Source organism: Megalobrama amblycephala, linkage group LG10 (genome assembly GCF_018812025.1).
Source record: "Megalobrama amblycephala isolate DHTTF-2021 linkage group LG10, ASM1881202v1, whole genome shotgun sequence".
NCBI classification, from domain to species: domain Eukaryota; kingdom Metazoa; phylum Chordata; class Actinopteri; order Cypriniformes; family Xenocyprididae; genus Megalobrama; species Megalobrama amblycephala.
This window is the reverse complement of record NC_063053.1, coordinates 25,049,270-25,064,656: the sequence shown is the minus strand read 5'-3', so window position 1 is coordinate 25,064,656 and position 15,387 is coordinate 25,049,270. Positions and strand designations below refer to the sequence as shown.

At 37.0% G+C, this 15,387-nt stretch overlaps 1 pseudogene; it reads left to right on the top strand.

Moving 5' to 3' along the window:
* Positions 1-2,099: 2,099 nt before the first annotated feature.
* Positions 2,100-15,387, top strand: part of LOC125277210 — a 129,408-nt pseudogene continuing 116,120 nt past the window's right edge.

Below are 15,387 nucleotides of genomic sequence, written 5' to 3'. Positions count from 1 at the left end.
TTAAAGATATAGCTGAAAAGAAATGTTGTGCTGGTGAATAAATGTAACCTTTTTATTGTTTACTCGCCTTCACGTCACTCCTATTTAGCATAATTTTATTTCTCATGTAAGCTGTCCGAGCTGCTTTTTTTTCTATATGACAAAAAGTACAATTAAAGTATGATAAAATTAGACTTTTAGTCTGTTTTTCAAACAAAAGTGGATTTAGTGGATTTTGAATATAGCTAATTTTATGAAAGAGCAGCTCATAAAATGTGTCTAACATCTCATTTTGTGTTTCATTGAAGAAAGAAAATATATGTTCGTGGAATTAACTACAACTTTTGCCTCAATAAACTCCTAAGTACTGCTTATTAATAGTCAGGGCTGGGAAGGTCACTTTTAAAATGTTTTTCACTACAGATTACAAAATACATGTTTTAAAAAGTAATTTGTAAGGTATTTTGTTAGATTACCCAAGTTTTGTAACTTAATCTAAATACTTTAGAATACTTTGGAGTACTAGAAAACACACACAGAAAAAGGTAATTGCAAGTTTTTATCCCACAATTTTGACTTTTTTCTCAGAATGTTGTGATAAAAAGTTGCAGTTGTGAGTTATAAAGTCAGAATTGTGAGATATAAACTTGCAATATTGAGAAAAAGTCAGAATTTTGAAATATAAACTCTCAATTTTGAGGAAAAAAAGCCATAATGCGAGAAAAGAAGTCAGAATTGTGAGATACAAATTCACAATTTTTGCAAAAGAACTCAGAATTGCAAGTTTTCACACAATTCTGACTTTATAAAATGCAATTGTGAGTTTAAATCTTGCAGTTCTGAGAAAAAAGTTAGAATTGTGAGATAAAAACTCACAAACAACTATCGCAAAACATAAAAACAATCGTGGATAATCCAGGTAATGTCAGGACAGTTAAGATTCAAGGGTTTGTACATTTTTGAATGGGGCACTTTTTATAAATTCAGTCATTTTGACTTGTGGAGTTTATCTGTTATATGTGAAATAGCACATTCAGGACAGTGTTAAATAAAAATAATATGCCATTTTTAGAGCCCGATCACACGAAAATGCGTATCAATAGTACGAGTTTGAAATCTCGTAGAATATATATGCTTATGGTACGCAGTTTTTCACGTGCATATGATACGCACTTTATGGCGTATTATACGTACGAACCTACCATACCTACTCAAATTTTGTATTTTAAATGCGTAACTAAGTTACATGTATTTCATTGCTCCCCAACCCTAGTTAGTAATGTAGTTTTTAAGTGTAATGTATGTATTGGCTATAGACCTTATGTAGCCCCGCCCCTTTTAAGCACTGCGCTCGTTGTCTTTTGACTTCCGGTTTGTATTTCCACAGCGATCGTTCATATTTATGAATGAACTGTTCATTTTAAAATCGTCTGGGTCTACTGACATTTGTTAAGACATCTGCTTTAAACATAACAATGCTCATGATAACTTTCATTAACTCTACAACTGGTAAATCCACTTCATCAGCTAATTATTCTACAGCAGCGATGCCATAGAAATGTACAGAGCTACCGCAAAAACGGAAGTTCAAAGACAATATTCTAAAGATGGCGGCGCGCTTGTTTCTCTAGTAAATAAGGTCTATAGGATTAAGGGTTGTATGGTCATGCAATAAGGCATTAATATAATAAACAGCCAATATCCTAGTAATATCCATGCTAATAAGCAACCAGTTAATAGTGAGAATTGGACCCCAAACTAAAGTGTTACCCTTTTTCTTTTTTTTTTTTTTTTTTTAATTCCTCATGATTGTGTTGTGCAACGTTTAAACTTCAGAAATAATGCTGGTTATTGGTGCAGAACAAGCGTTTAGGAGATCTGGTGGATATTCATGTTCATTCGCAATTTGCATGCATTGGAAAAAAGAATAGTTCATTTGAAGACGCGCATCACAACATGCTTCAGAATCGAGTCCGCATTTAAAATGGGCTAATTGTTTTTCAAATGTACAGTCTCTCTCTCTCTCTCTCTCTCTCTCTCTCTCTCTCTCTCTCTCTCTCTCTCTCTCTCTCGTTTGCTCTCTCTCTCTCTCTCTCTCTTTCTCTCCTCCCACAGTCTGATTTCTGCTACTGGGACTCAGTGTGATCATGTGACGGGCTCGCGAGCGCAAGAAGAGCTGGTCGGTAACGGAGGACCGAATGCCAATCTCATTGAGAAAGCGCCTTTATTGCGAGTGAGAGACTGGAGGAACAGACGTTATTAGTGCTGCACACATAGACAGACAAGACACAGGAAGCTTTGGGGAACTCGGGGAAAGGGTGCATTTTCACCGCCTCAAGAGGAAGTTAAGGACAAATCTCTCGCTAAAATAAATCTTAAAGAGGGACACTGGGCACGCGGGAGTCGCCTTTGCGAGTAACTTGTGGGATTTATTGGGAATTGTTTTTGAAAGGAGACCTGGCTTCCCTCTCCACCCGTTTAGATTTCATTTAATTTCATTTCATCAGCTGCCCTAAAACAACTGTCATCCCCAGAATTGCAGTAGCCTTGCAGCAGCGGATTGTGCGTAAAGACTGAGACAGCAGCCTTTTCCGCGGACGACTCAGGCACTTGCCTCCTTCACTTGCGTTTTTGTACTCTATTTATTATTTATATTCCAGCCTTTATTTATTTGGGGATTGTTTCTGTCTTTTTTGGGGCGTCGGTGGTGATTTCTGTGGAATATGGTGGGGGAAATGGAAACGAAAGAGAAGCCGAAGCCGACCCCTGATTATCTGATGCAGCTTATGAACGATAAGAAACTGATGAGCAGTCTGCCCAACTTCTGCGGGATCTTCAACCACCTCGAACGGCTTCTCGACGAAGGTAATGTTGATGAAGTGACATGTGTCCGTGAAATCCCAAGGAATGACATTACTGGGAACGGCGCGCGGGTCGCCCGCGCATGAGGCAAAACGGTTAATAGCACCAATTTATGGCGTCAGTGTTTTTTGGTGTCAGTCCTTCACCCTTATTTTGCCAGTCAAACGACAGTCTTTTAGTTCAGCTTTAATAGCTGCTCAAGTTTGCGCTCGGATTCGGTAGTCGCTACTTCTCCGTTGCATGGGGGTACCTGTGGCTTGCGAAATGATTTTCAGTGATTCTGTTTGATGTTATTGTATATCTCGTTAGAAACATACCTATTTGTTTCATATGTGAATAAAACCGTAATGCAAAAGGTTAAATTTCACCTTAACAATATGATTTGATTGACCGTTGTTTAGGAGACTTTCTATGAGGTAACATGTTTTCTTATTTAAACTCTGTGTAAAACAAATTTACAGATTTTATCTAGAGATTCACATCAAAAGTCGATTTTCCAACGGTTCGACTGGCCTAAAAGAGAACTTACGAGTGAATAGTCGTATAAATTGTATTTGGACTGCTAATGATAATAAACAGAACATTAGTGACTGAGTTCACAAGTAAGAGAAACTTACTGTCACCTTCAGATCCTCTTCTGGACTGTTGCAATTTAAATAGTCGTCGCATATTGAATTTAAACAGTTCTGCAATTTAAATAGTCGTTTAACAACTTGTTAAAATAGTCGTTATTTTAACAAGTTGTTTACTTGTTAAAATAACCCAACAAAATGTGTTAAGATGTGTAACCCTCACTATGTGTAAGAGACTAAGGGGTAGAAAAACGGTTTCCTTCACCTGTAAAACGGCATAAACAGTGAAGGATAGGCTACTGTTTCCCCCGCTGTACCTAAGCATAAGTCAGTAGGCTATTCAAGTAGCTTAGTTTGTCAAATTAGTCTTTTAATTATTATGTTCACCATGACATGGTTTAATTGTGGTCCTAGAGGAGTCGACCTCTCTGTGGTTAAGGGAGGGAATTTCGTGTTCTGTGGCACCAGGGGGCTCTTGACTAATTCTTTATAGAAACCTCTTGTACCCATCTCCTGCTGTCAACTTTATAAAGTTGTTAATGAGGTTTATATATTTTTTTCTCGTTTAGACTGTTTTATAAATGTTTTATAGAGATCCCTAGGCCTTTATTGCAAATAAAACTATGCTAAATAGCCATTTAAAGTGTTTAAAGGATAATAAAAAACAAAATCTATCTATCTATCTATCTATCTATCTATCTATCTATCTATCTATCTATCTATCTATCTACCCACCCATGTTTATAGAGAGGGCCCGCTTTTATTCCTCAATGCAGAGGCAGTTCTGTCAGTATAGACTGATTTTCGTTGTTCATTTGTAGTGTAAATAAATTTGCTTTATGGAATTTCACTGCCAATTGAAAATTACTGAGAGAAAAAAAACGTTGTCAAACAAAGCAAATGTAATTTCAGATCTTCATAATTTAGAACCTCTTGAGCAAACCTAAGGTTTCAATTACATTTATAAAACTCCATCATTACACATATTACTCTACATTACACTCATTACTCATCATTACTCACTTATTACAGTGTGAGGGAGAGCGAGTCGTTATATTTTTTGACATCCTCGAGCGCCACCACCCTCCCTTGCACAAGTTAGGTAGGTTGGAAGGTTTATAATTGCTAACACACACCGTTCCAAATAACTGTTTTTCGACTGTGAATCATCTGCGCCCAACATGGCATTTCAGTGTGGACGTATTGGCATCCGCAGTTAAATACCCGAGGATCCTATTCATTTGCGCATCGCAGTGGAATGACGTAAGCCTAATGACTCCTCTGTGATGTTACTGCAAAATGTTACAACTTCTGTTAAAATATATTCTCATTTGTCAATATAGACTATCATAAATATACTCTATCCTGTTAAATTTGCTTTTCGGACATCATCATGTACTCCTCGGGTGGGCCTGCGGCCTGGCTTTACACTCTGTGCTTTGTGAATTGCAGCAATTTCACAGTCGCTTTCTTGTTTATTTCTTGCCACTCACATTTACAGCCTTTCCCTCTGGTTGAAACTAGCTTCCCTCTATGGACAAAATCTGTGATGTTTGCCTGTAACACTAGCCATGTAATCAGGACTGTGTGGCTGATCTTACCTGCCAACATGAAGAATATACTCTGCGTTTCACTTACGGAAGCATGACTCACGTCATGAGTTTTCACAGCTTTTTATACCGAGAGTTGGTGAGAATCTGGCGTAGAGACGTGTCATGCTGTTTAATGCGATCTTTTTGAGTAATACGCCAGTTAGAGGAGTTTCCTCCACCACGTATTATGGGTTTGTCACAGTCTGGGTTGTGCAAATCTGAATTAATACCGCTGTCAAGGGAGCACACACTCCGTCAGACTGAGACAGCGAGTTAGTCTTGCGCTCATGAGAGTGAACTGAGCCGCCGGTTTCACTTCCACTATTGAACCATTGCAGAACTGATCCCTGACCTCAGATAAACAGGACACACTGCTCAGATCTGCATGTTAAGAGGGTGTGCAAATGCGTGCATGCTTCTGATCAGTTGCTTCTTAGAAAACTAATTGCAATCGGTCATGGTCTTTTGTGACTATCAGAACAGAAAATGTGTTTCTGGATCCACTGAGAAATGAACGAGCTCTACAGCGCTGCAACATATGGGCTTTAACATTCGTAATCTCAGAAGCTTTGTCGCTATAGTGGAACCTTCACCAAAGCAACCCTAAATCACAGGCTTTTGCTGAGCTCAGCTGTACCCTGTCCTAGAACGATGAGGAAAACGTAAATTACGCTCTACTGCTCATGCTGGACCACTGCATTGATCATACATGAAACTCTTTTCTGCACAGCTCTTGGAGAATGAAAATTAAGAAATGAATTGAAAGTTTTGGAAATCTGTGGCATCATCGATAATTGAGGCAAGCGATAGCTCAGAAGCGCTCGGTACTGTGCGAGATCGCATGTGTGATATTCCCCATGGGGTGCTGTAATATGCAACAAATCTGGCTCTGTTTGGATGAGAGCGTGTGAATGTGTGTGTTTGTGTCGGCTTGCATCCATCTCATAATGTGCATTCATTTTACACTTTGGTTTGCAATATCACATAATCGGATGCAAGCGGTAGCTTGGGAGCACTTTAGATTTAGGCAATTGCTGTCATTATTACTTTGAGAGCACTGTTAATTTTTGTAAATTACTCTAGATTACTGTAATCTACTGCAGCTAGAAATCTAGACAAACTGTTATATCCTCTCATAAATTACTATAATATCATTATCATTTTCTTTTCTTTTTTTCCTTGAACATTTGGTGCTAGTTTAGTAGTTATAGATCCAGGCCAGAGAAATTATCAGTTTCCAAAGGTCATAAGTTCACATTTAATCAGAAGGAACCATATACTGAAGACTGTCTGGGATCCTCTATCATTATTGTGCCCTAGAGCACTTCACTCAACCCTGGGTTGCTCTGGGGAGATTGTCCTTGTAGCTGGTAATGTTAGAAACTTTAGATGAGAAAGCTGTTTGAACGACAGATAACATTTTAAAACTGTTAATCTATTAACAGTATTGTTACATTATGTTAATTAATCAAATTAAGTGCAGTGAATCACATATCAGTATTTGCTTAGAAAGTCCCCCAGTAGAACTTCAAGCTTGAATTGCATCAGTGATAGGAAAATCCCTTAAAACACGGAATTGGATGCAGGTCAGAAGGCAGGATTTATTGTGATTTTTAATCACATTAAAAAAATATAGCCATCCACCACCCCGATTTCACCTCTATTTCTACTGACTGTTTTGTATTAAATATTAAAATATTTATTAATTTAGTAATCCAAGGGGAATTTGTGAAGCCAAATATGTATTTTGAAATAAAACGTGAACTTGTGAACTACACATTTTGAGTAATAATAGTTTAGTGATTGGGTGCATTATTTAATCCTAATTCAAAATAATATCTCCATGATTTGAACTCCCTAGGTTTTTCTGTGAAAATTATAGAAAAAAATATTTTTATTTCTTGTTAAAACCTAAAATGATATGACATATACAATGGACCCTTTTCACATTTCCAGTGTTCTCAGAAAGGGAAGTAAGAAGTCGAAGGTTGGGTAAATTTCCATGGAGTTAAACGTGTGTGTGTGTGTGTACAGTATATATATATATATATATATATATATATATATATATATATATATATATATATATATATATACACACACACACACACATATGTATTTGTCCCTAACCATCATGGTATGGACGTCACGGTTCGGTGTATGCAGTCAGACGACAAATACAGTCAGGCACAGGCGATCCACACTCCAATCCAGAAGGGGGCGTGCGCGGTAATTCAGCACTGTTTGCTAACCACCACAACAGGAAAAAGATCTATGCATAGACATGTTTACGCGCAATCTTTCAAGCAGTGTTTCAACCACAAAAAGACATAAATAAACAGCAATATCAAGTAGCATTACATTTACCTCAGGCAAGTCATTTAGTGTCCACAGCATGTTAGTTCACAAGAGAAATGAACATTTCACTAAATATATGCACTATATTAGCTTAGCATATTAATTATATTTACTTTATCTGTTAGTAATGTCTTAATTATTTAATATATGTTTAAATAAATTTGTCATAAAAAAAACAAGTTATGACAGTAACTGTGTAAATGATTGTATTTAAAAAATGAATTAGAGTAGAAAAAATATATATAATTAGATTTAGAAGTTATTGCAAAACCTGCCTTGTTTGCAATTTACATGTTTTTTTTTTTTGAGTACATGTCATTTGAGTGTTGATTATTCTAAAAATAAATAGCAACTGAATTTAATAGTTTGGGCTCTGTTGTTAATTGTAACCTTTAATATTATGGCAATTTGCAAAGAGGGCTCCCTGTGTATAGTTTACAGTATTAGCTGAGATAGATTTTTTTATCCGTAAGAAAATGTTCATTATAATTGAATTTATTTAAAGAGAGACGCAATTTGTTCAATAAACCACTGTTTAATAAAAAGAAGAAAAAAGAAGCAATTTTTTGATTATTTTTCTCCCCTGCTGTACCGATCTGTGACTTCAATACCGAGGTACAGTACTGAACCGAATTACTGAACCGAAAACACGTTTGTGTACCGTTACACCGCTAATATATACAGTGCTCAGCGTAAATGAGTACACCCCCTCTGAAAAGTAACATTTTAAACAATATCTTACAATAACTTATAACATGAAAGTATGGAATGAACAAGTTGGCGACATTTTGCAACATCTATCTTTTTCCATTCTTCACGAATGACCTCTTTTAGAGACTGGATACTGGATGGAGAGTGATGCTCAACTTGTCTCTTCAGAATTCCCCATAGGTGTTCGATTGGGTTCAGATCAGGAGCCACTGAATCACTTTCACCCTGTTCTTCTTCAGAAATCCAACAGTGGCCTTAGATGTGTGTTTAGGATCATTGTCATGTTGGAAAAGTGCACGACGACCAAGGGCACGGAGTGATGGTAGCATCTTCTCTTTCAGTATAGAGCAGTACATCTGTGAATTCATGATGCCATCAATGAAATGCAGCTCCCCGACACCAGCAGCACTCATGCAGCCCCACATAAGGACGCTGCCACCACCATGTTTCACTGTAGGCACCATGCATTTTTCTTTGTATTCCTCACCTTGCGACGCCATACAGTTTTGAAGCCATCAGTTCCAAAAACATTTATCTTGGTCTCATCACTCCAGAGTATAGAGTCCTAGTAGTCTTTATCTTTGTCAGCATGGGCAAGGCTTTTCTCTGCTTGGGCTTTAGGAGAGGCTTCTTTCGTGGACGGCACCCGTGCATGCCATTCTTCTACATTTCTCTTCCATGTGGTGCCATTGCTGGCAGCATGAAATGGGAAGGGTTTTAACACCCTTTTACAGTCAACTGTCTGCTGGATACCTGAGTAATGAATAATTAGACTCACCTGTGGTTGAATTCTTGTTAAATTAGACATTTGTAGTCTAAAATTTAGCTTTGCTCCAGAGACTTTCAGTTGGGTGTACTCATTTTTGCATCACCCTAATTTGAGTAAAACTGAAAATTTTGTTTTCTAAGTTATATTATTAACCTTACTTTCATGTTATAAGTTAAACAGCTGTTATATAAAACTTAGTCTTGTCAACATTTTGGAAATTGTTTTTGTGTTCATTGAGATATTGTTTAAAATGTTACTTTTCAAAGGGGGTGTACTCATCTATGCTGAGCACTGAATATTGTTTTTTGCATTCCCATTTGCTCCAAAAGCAAAAGACAAAAATAATATTAGTAATTAATTATCGTTTATGATTAAGGTGGTCAGAAGAGAAAAATTTGCCATCAGTCCTTTTAGACTGAAATTTAATGCCAAGGTATTATAACCCAAAATATTCATTATATAACATTACTAAATTTACAATGTTAATAACTGTGGAAATGCTCAGTCTGTGAAAAGGGTCCATTGGCCAAAACCGCAGTCTAAAACCACAATTCCTCTTTAACAAGCGCAAGTGAGCACAAGTGTATTTGATACACATTATTTGAAGCCCCTTGCCATAGGCAGTGTTGTAGAGAGACGTTTCTCCCTGCTCTGAAGGGTAGTGTGGCCTTTAGATATGAGACGTGCGACCGGCCCTGGCATGTCACCTGTGAGCGATGCATTTGCGTGAAGCAGACGTGATGCTCACAGTCTAATGCACAGACCAAGCGTAAACCCCTGCCCCCGTTAGTGCAGATGAATGCTCTCGATGGGCAACAGGAGCAGTCAGCCATGCTAGGCCCTGCACTCCACGCTGTAATAAAGGTGATGAATTTAATCAGGGGAGCAGCCGCTGCCATCAGTACAAGGCCCATAAGGCAAAGTTGTGCCGCTGACATCCATAGAGAATGGAGTTAGTTACTGTTTGAATAGAGACGGTAATAGAAACAGAGATGTATGTGAGCCTGTAAGGCACTGTAATGCTCAGTGGTCATTCATGGTTTGTACACCAAATTGTTCTTTTATGGTGTCGTAAAAGGTTTCTAAATAACTGACTGCTGCGATGTAGTAACTAGAAGTCCATAATATTTAGTATTCCATGCACTCAAATTTGATGTTCAAACATTCTGAATTAAATTTAAGATATTCTTTAGTCCTAGGATATCGAGCCTCAGATGGCATGGCAATGGACCACCCACAGACACTGACAGTCTGATGCATATTGCACACAGAAATGGCAAGAGCTGGCTGAAATCTGATTGGCTATAGTGCGGTGCAACTTCCAGGAGTCTGGGTGCAGCAGTCTGCCTGGAAACGAAGTCATGTTTACCACCCAGTGCTTTTGAGGATGAACTAATTACTTAATTGGCCAAAAATTTCCAGTTTAGTGGCATCAAATCTTTGAAAGATATACAAAATGTCCACAAACAATACTTTTATTCAGCAAGAATACAAAGGATTTTTATTCAAATTATTATTTTTTAAATTTTATTTTCAAAAAAAGGCTGTGAAAGTAACGTATTACAGTTTCCACAAAAATATGTAGCAGCACAACTGTTTTCAACATTGATAATAACAAGAAATGTTTCTTGAGCACCAAATCAGGATCATGTGACATGTGTAACAAATGTGTAACGCCTTTTAGATGCAAAGGGAGTAAATAATGTTGTTGTGTGTGTGTGTGTGTGTGTTTCTTATAGTAAAGTTAACATTGGCTGGCCACATATCATGTTGTTTATTTATTACTTATCAGAGCCCTTGGATAAAGCCCTTGTACATTAACTATGCTGTAAATGTTTATTCTAAATGTACATAGAGATTTTCAAAGGGAAATTGACAAATATCCTGATCATTTTTTCGACTTTGAAGCATACTGCCATATGATCCATGTGATCACAATATGAGCTACTGATAATGAAAAGTGTCCAAACATCATTCCATGCCTAGAAGCATTTTGGAACGAACAAAACTCCAATAGCCACTCTAAAGATGAAGGTATTTGTGTGTATTATGACGCACAGGGACATGATGTGAGATCCACCTATCAGAGAGCTTCCCATATCTCAATCGATATTTTTGATTGGTTATAGTTAATGGAGAATATCTTGTTTTTTTTTTCTGTGGGTGCTCCATGGTGGTGTCAGTGTGAAAATTCAAATTTTACATCTTAGGAATAAATTACATTTAATATTCAAATAGAAAACTTAAATCTTTAAGTTTTAAATTAAATTATTAACTAAATTATTTTAAATTGTAATAATATTTCACATATTTTTACTGTATTTTTGATCAAATAATTGCAGCCTTGGTGACTTCTTTCAAAATATTTAAAAATCTTTCCCCAAACTCTTGAACGTTAGTATGCAATGCTGGATTGAAAGTTTGTGAACCACTTGCAGAATCTGTGAAAATGTTAATAATTTTAACAAAATAAGAGAGATCATACAAAATGCATGTTATTTTTTGTTTAGTACTGTCCTGAGTAAGATATTTTACATAAAAGATGTTTACATAAAGTCCACAAGACCAAACAATAGCTGAATTTATTAAAATAACCCCATTCATAAGTATGTGAACCCTTGATTCTTAATACTGTGTGGTTACCTGATGATCCACGACTGTTTTTATGTTTTGTGATGGTTGTTCATGAGTCTCTTGTTTGTCCTGAGCAGTTAAACTGAGCTCTGTTCTTCAGAAAAATCCTCCACCTCCTGCAGATTCTTCAGTTTTCCAGCATCTTTTGCATATTTGAACCCTTTTCAGCAGTGACTGTATAATTTTGAGATTCATCTTTTCACACTGAGGACAATTGAGGGACTCAAACTCAACTATTAAAAAAGGTTCAAACATTCACTGATGCTCCAGAAGGAAACACGACGCATTAAGAGCCGGGGGTGAAAACTTTTGGAATTTGAAGATCAAGGAATATTGTACTTAATTTGTGGCAAACATGTAAGTATCTTCTGTTGCTTCTGAAGGGCAGTACTAAATGAAGAAAAAAAAAAGATATTTAAACAAAATAAGAAAAATGTGGACATCTTTATCCTGTTCAAAAGTATTCACCCCCCTGACTCTTAATGCATCGTGTTTCCTTCTGGAGCATCAGTGAATGTTTGAACCTTTTTTAATAGTTGTGTTTGAGTCCCTCAGTTGTCCTCAGTGTGAAAAGACGGATCTCAAAATCATACAGTCACTGCTGGAAAGGGTTCAAATACACAAAAGATGTGGGAAAACTTCAGAATTTTCTGGACCTGGAGGATTTTTTGTCTTATGGACCATATGTAAACATTTTTTATGTAAAATATCTTACTCAGGACAGTACTCAATAAACAAATAACATGCATATTGTATGATCCCTCTTATTTTGTTAAAATTATTCACATTTTCACACATTCTGCAAGGGGTTCACAAACTTTCAAGCAGCACTGTATGTCTGGGACGATATCAGTATTTTATCATTTTGAATGAACAATTTTTTTAGTTTTGTTTTTAAATCTGCCTTTAAATGTCTTGTAAACACTAAATGACTGGTCTCTTTTCATGTCGGTTAGACCGATATTTACTACCTAAATGGCTGCGAAATGACTTTGTACAGGTAGCCAAAAGACGATATGATGTCTAACTATTGGACAAGCTGTGGTTAAAAGAAAAAAGAAAAAAAATTAGTTGCCAATAAGTTAACATGGTGGATCTAATCCTCCCACTCATCAAGAGCTTGTTTGTCTGTTAAACAAATCTCTGAAGCCTCATTAACAAATACAACGATCCTATCACACTTTTGGTTAACCACAGAAACATAACAGCTGGTTTATCACTATCCAGACAGGGCAAGCACCCTAACAGTGGTCATTAATCTCTCACACCAATTCACATCTAAAAACAAAATCTGACATGTGCTGCTAATCACACTCGGAGGACCGATTTTAATGACTTTGCCTTCTAAAACTTCAATACAAGGCGGTTTACTTTCAGAAACAGCTCTTTCTTGAAAGCTCCTTAAAGTTCCCATGAGGACTGGAGAAGCCCATGCTCCACTGACAATTAGTCTAAGTGGCCACATTCATCACCTAATTGGAGCAATTAATTAATCCTGAGGAGTTTTACTGGGGTCAAAGTCAATTTATCCAGAATAAACTTCTTTAGGACTCTGTCTTTATTTGTAAAGTAGCTGTCCTTTCTGGGATACTTTACAATTCCTCTCACTTTGTGGCATTAGAGGAAGAGGAAATGAGCTGTGTACTCATTAGACACCAGAGACCGAGAGAGACACTAGAGGGACACGAGATTACTAAATTCAATTCAATGTATTTCATACTGTATGCTTATTGCTTAAATATAATATATTTAGTGAAAATATCTAAGTATAAGCATTATTTTAAATTCTGTCTATATTTGCTCTAATTTTCTTCTAAAAATGTATGTATTTTTGTGAGGAACACACACACAAAAAAATAAATTTTGAAAAATCTTCATGCAGCTCTTTTCCATACAGTGACAGTTCATAGTAACTGCTATTGTTCACTGATAATCTCCTCTCCTCCAGCACACTGTTAACTTAAGAACCGCTGTGACCGTATCATTAAGTCAGTGTTTACTATAAAGCATCAAATCATTCTTCATTTTTCAACAAAGGTTTGTTTGCGAACTCTCCATTACACTGTGCCTCATTTACAAAACACAAAGAAGAAGCTCCGAACACACATATATGATACGGGACGCCATTAAAATAAACCATTCACTTGTTTCCGACACTGGGATTCTTCTGAAGTCTGTACAGAGACGCAAACGAGCTGTTTAAACTGGACGAGTCAAACCAAATGTTCTTTCACTCTTCCATTTGCACGTGAAGTATGTCAGAAACTGAACTGTATGCTGTATCAGTGTAGACAGCATTAGTGATTAAAATGAGTTATATTTGCTTTTGATGCTACGCTTGCATACAGTGTAGGCAAATGGACCGGTGATGTATAACTATTTGTATATCTTGCTCTGGAGGCAGTCATATGCGAATGTATTTGCCCGTGTGACATCAAAGATCCCGCAATATCCAAACGAGCCATTTTTGGAGCTTGATTAAATAAATGCTTAGTTTATAATGAGGAGGTCGTTTTTAGCTTTGAAACTTGCAGGTTATTTTAATGGTACAAAGACCTCTTATATGTCAAATGATGCCTCATGTACTTCAATATGCAATACATTAAGTGTTCTGTGCGGTTTACTATTTGTACACGCAGCATGTAGAGCGTTCCAATTCAGTCACTTATGATCTTCCATTTCAGTTTGGTTTTTGCAAATTCAGTTGTCATTTTAATCCTTTTAATGTCACATTGATGGCCTCTGATGGTCCACTTTACTATTTGATTGCTAGGTTGTGAGTTTGCACAGTTGCAAGAAGGTATTCCTGAGTCGAGTTTCACTTCATCTTACATTCTGAGACTCGCTGTGTGCCAGCAACACTAAGTTTAGTCCAGTTGTAGCTTTTTGCATTGCATACGCAATGATATTTTGAGATGCTCTGAAAGTAAGACTTGATTTTGCATTTTGCAGAAGTAAGATTTATAAGGCTGGCATCAGAGCATAGGTCATGCTGTTTCAGGTAGTCATGCTTTCCTTCTAAATATCATCATTTCCTGTCACAAGATAACTTTGAAGGGTCATTAGAGCAGAATTGAAGAACACACACACAGAAAGATTGTCATCTGACAGTACTTGATGTACCAGAGTACAGAGGTCACGGGGTCATCGTGTCAAAGTCATGTGTCCAAGTTCTCCTCGCTCAGAAGCAGCGCCAGTTCATTTGAAGGAGAAATCAGTCACATGACAACCCCACCCCCCCCTTCCATTTCTGCTTCCATCAGTTACTCTATATATCATTGAGGATTATTATGGCCGGCTTCCTGTGATGCCGTCATTATTAGTGAATACATCAGCGTTGAGCTTTATAATGCATTCACATCCCTCATTTTAAAAGCACTCTGTGTAATTGAAACTGTTTCTCACAGACTGCTGACTAAGTCTCCAGCCCGCATGGGCTCGCCGGGAGACTGGGTGAGAGGAGAATGTGAATAGAATCTACCTACACGGACAGAGTCGTATTGATTTCAAAGTAAGAGGGTGAATGAAAAGGCAACATCTGAGCTCGTTTATGTCAATAGATTTTGGTCTCCTGTCGTTCCTTATCCTTGGCCGTTGCCTCGGAGAGTGAAATCCTATAACCTGAAATAATTCATATTCCATTGAGAATATGAGAGTGCGTGAGATCTAATGTGTTAATCAAAAAGTATTTTTTCAGGTTATTTAACTTTACCTGCATTTAAATGCAGCGTTTGTCGCTGTTTGCTATGTTCGCATTGTTGTCATATAGATGGCCGCTGATGTGCCAGACCAGATTCATTTTGATATTATCTGCTTCAAAAAATTATAAACCAAGTGGCATCCGCATACCTGTGTTATTTTATTATTTTTGAGATAATATTTTAGTTTTTATTAATATTTTGAATTAGGT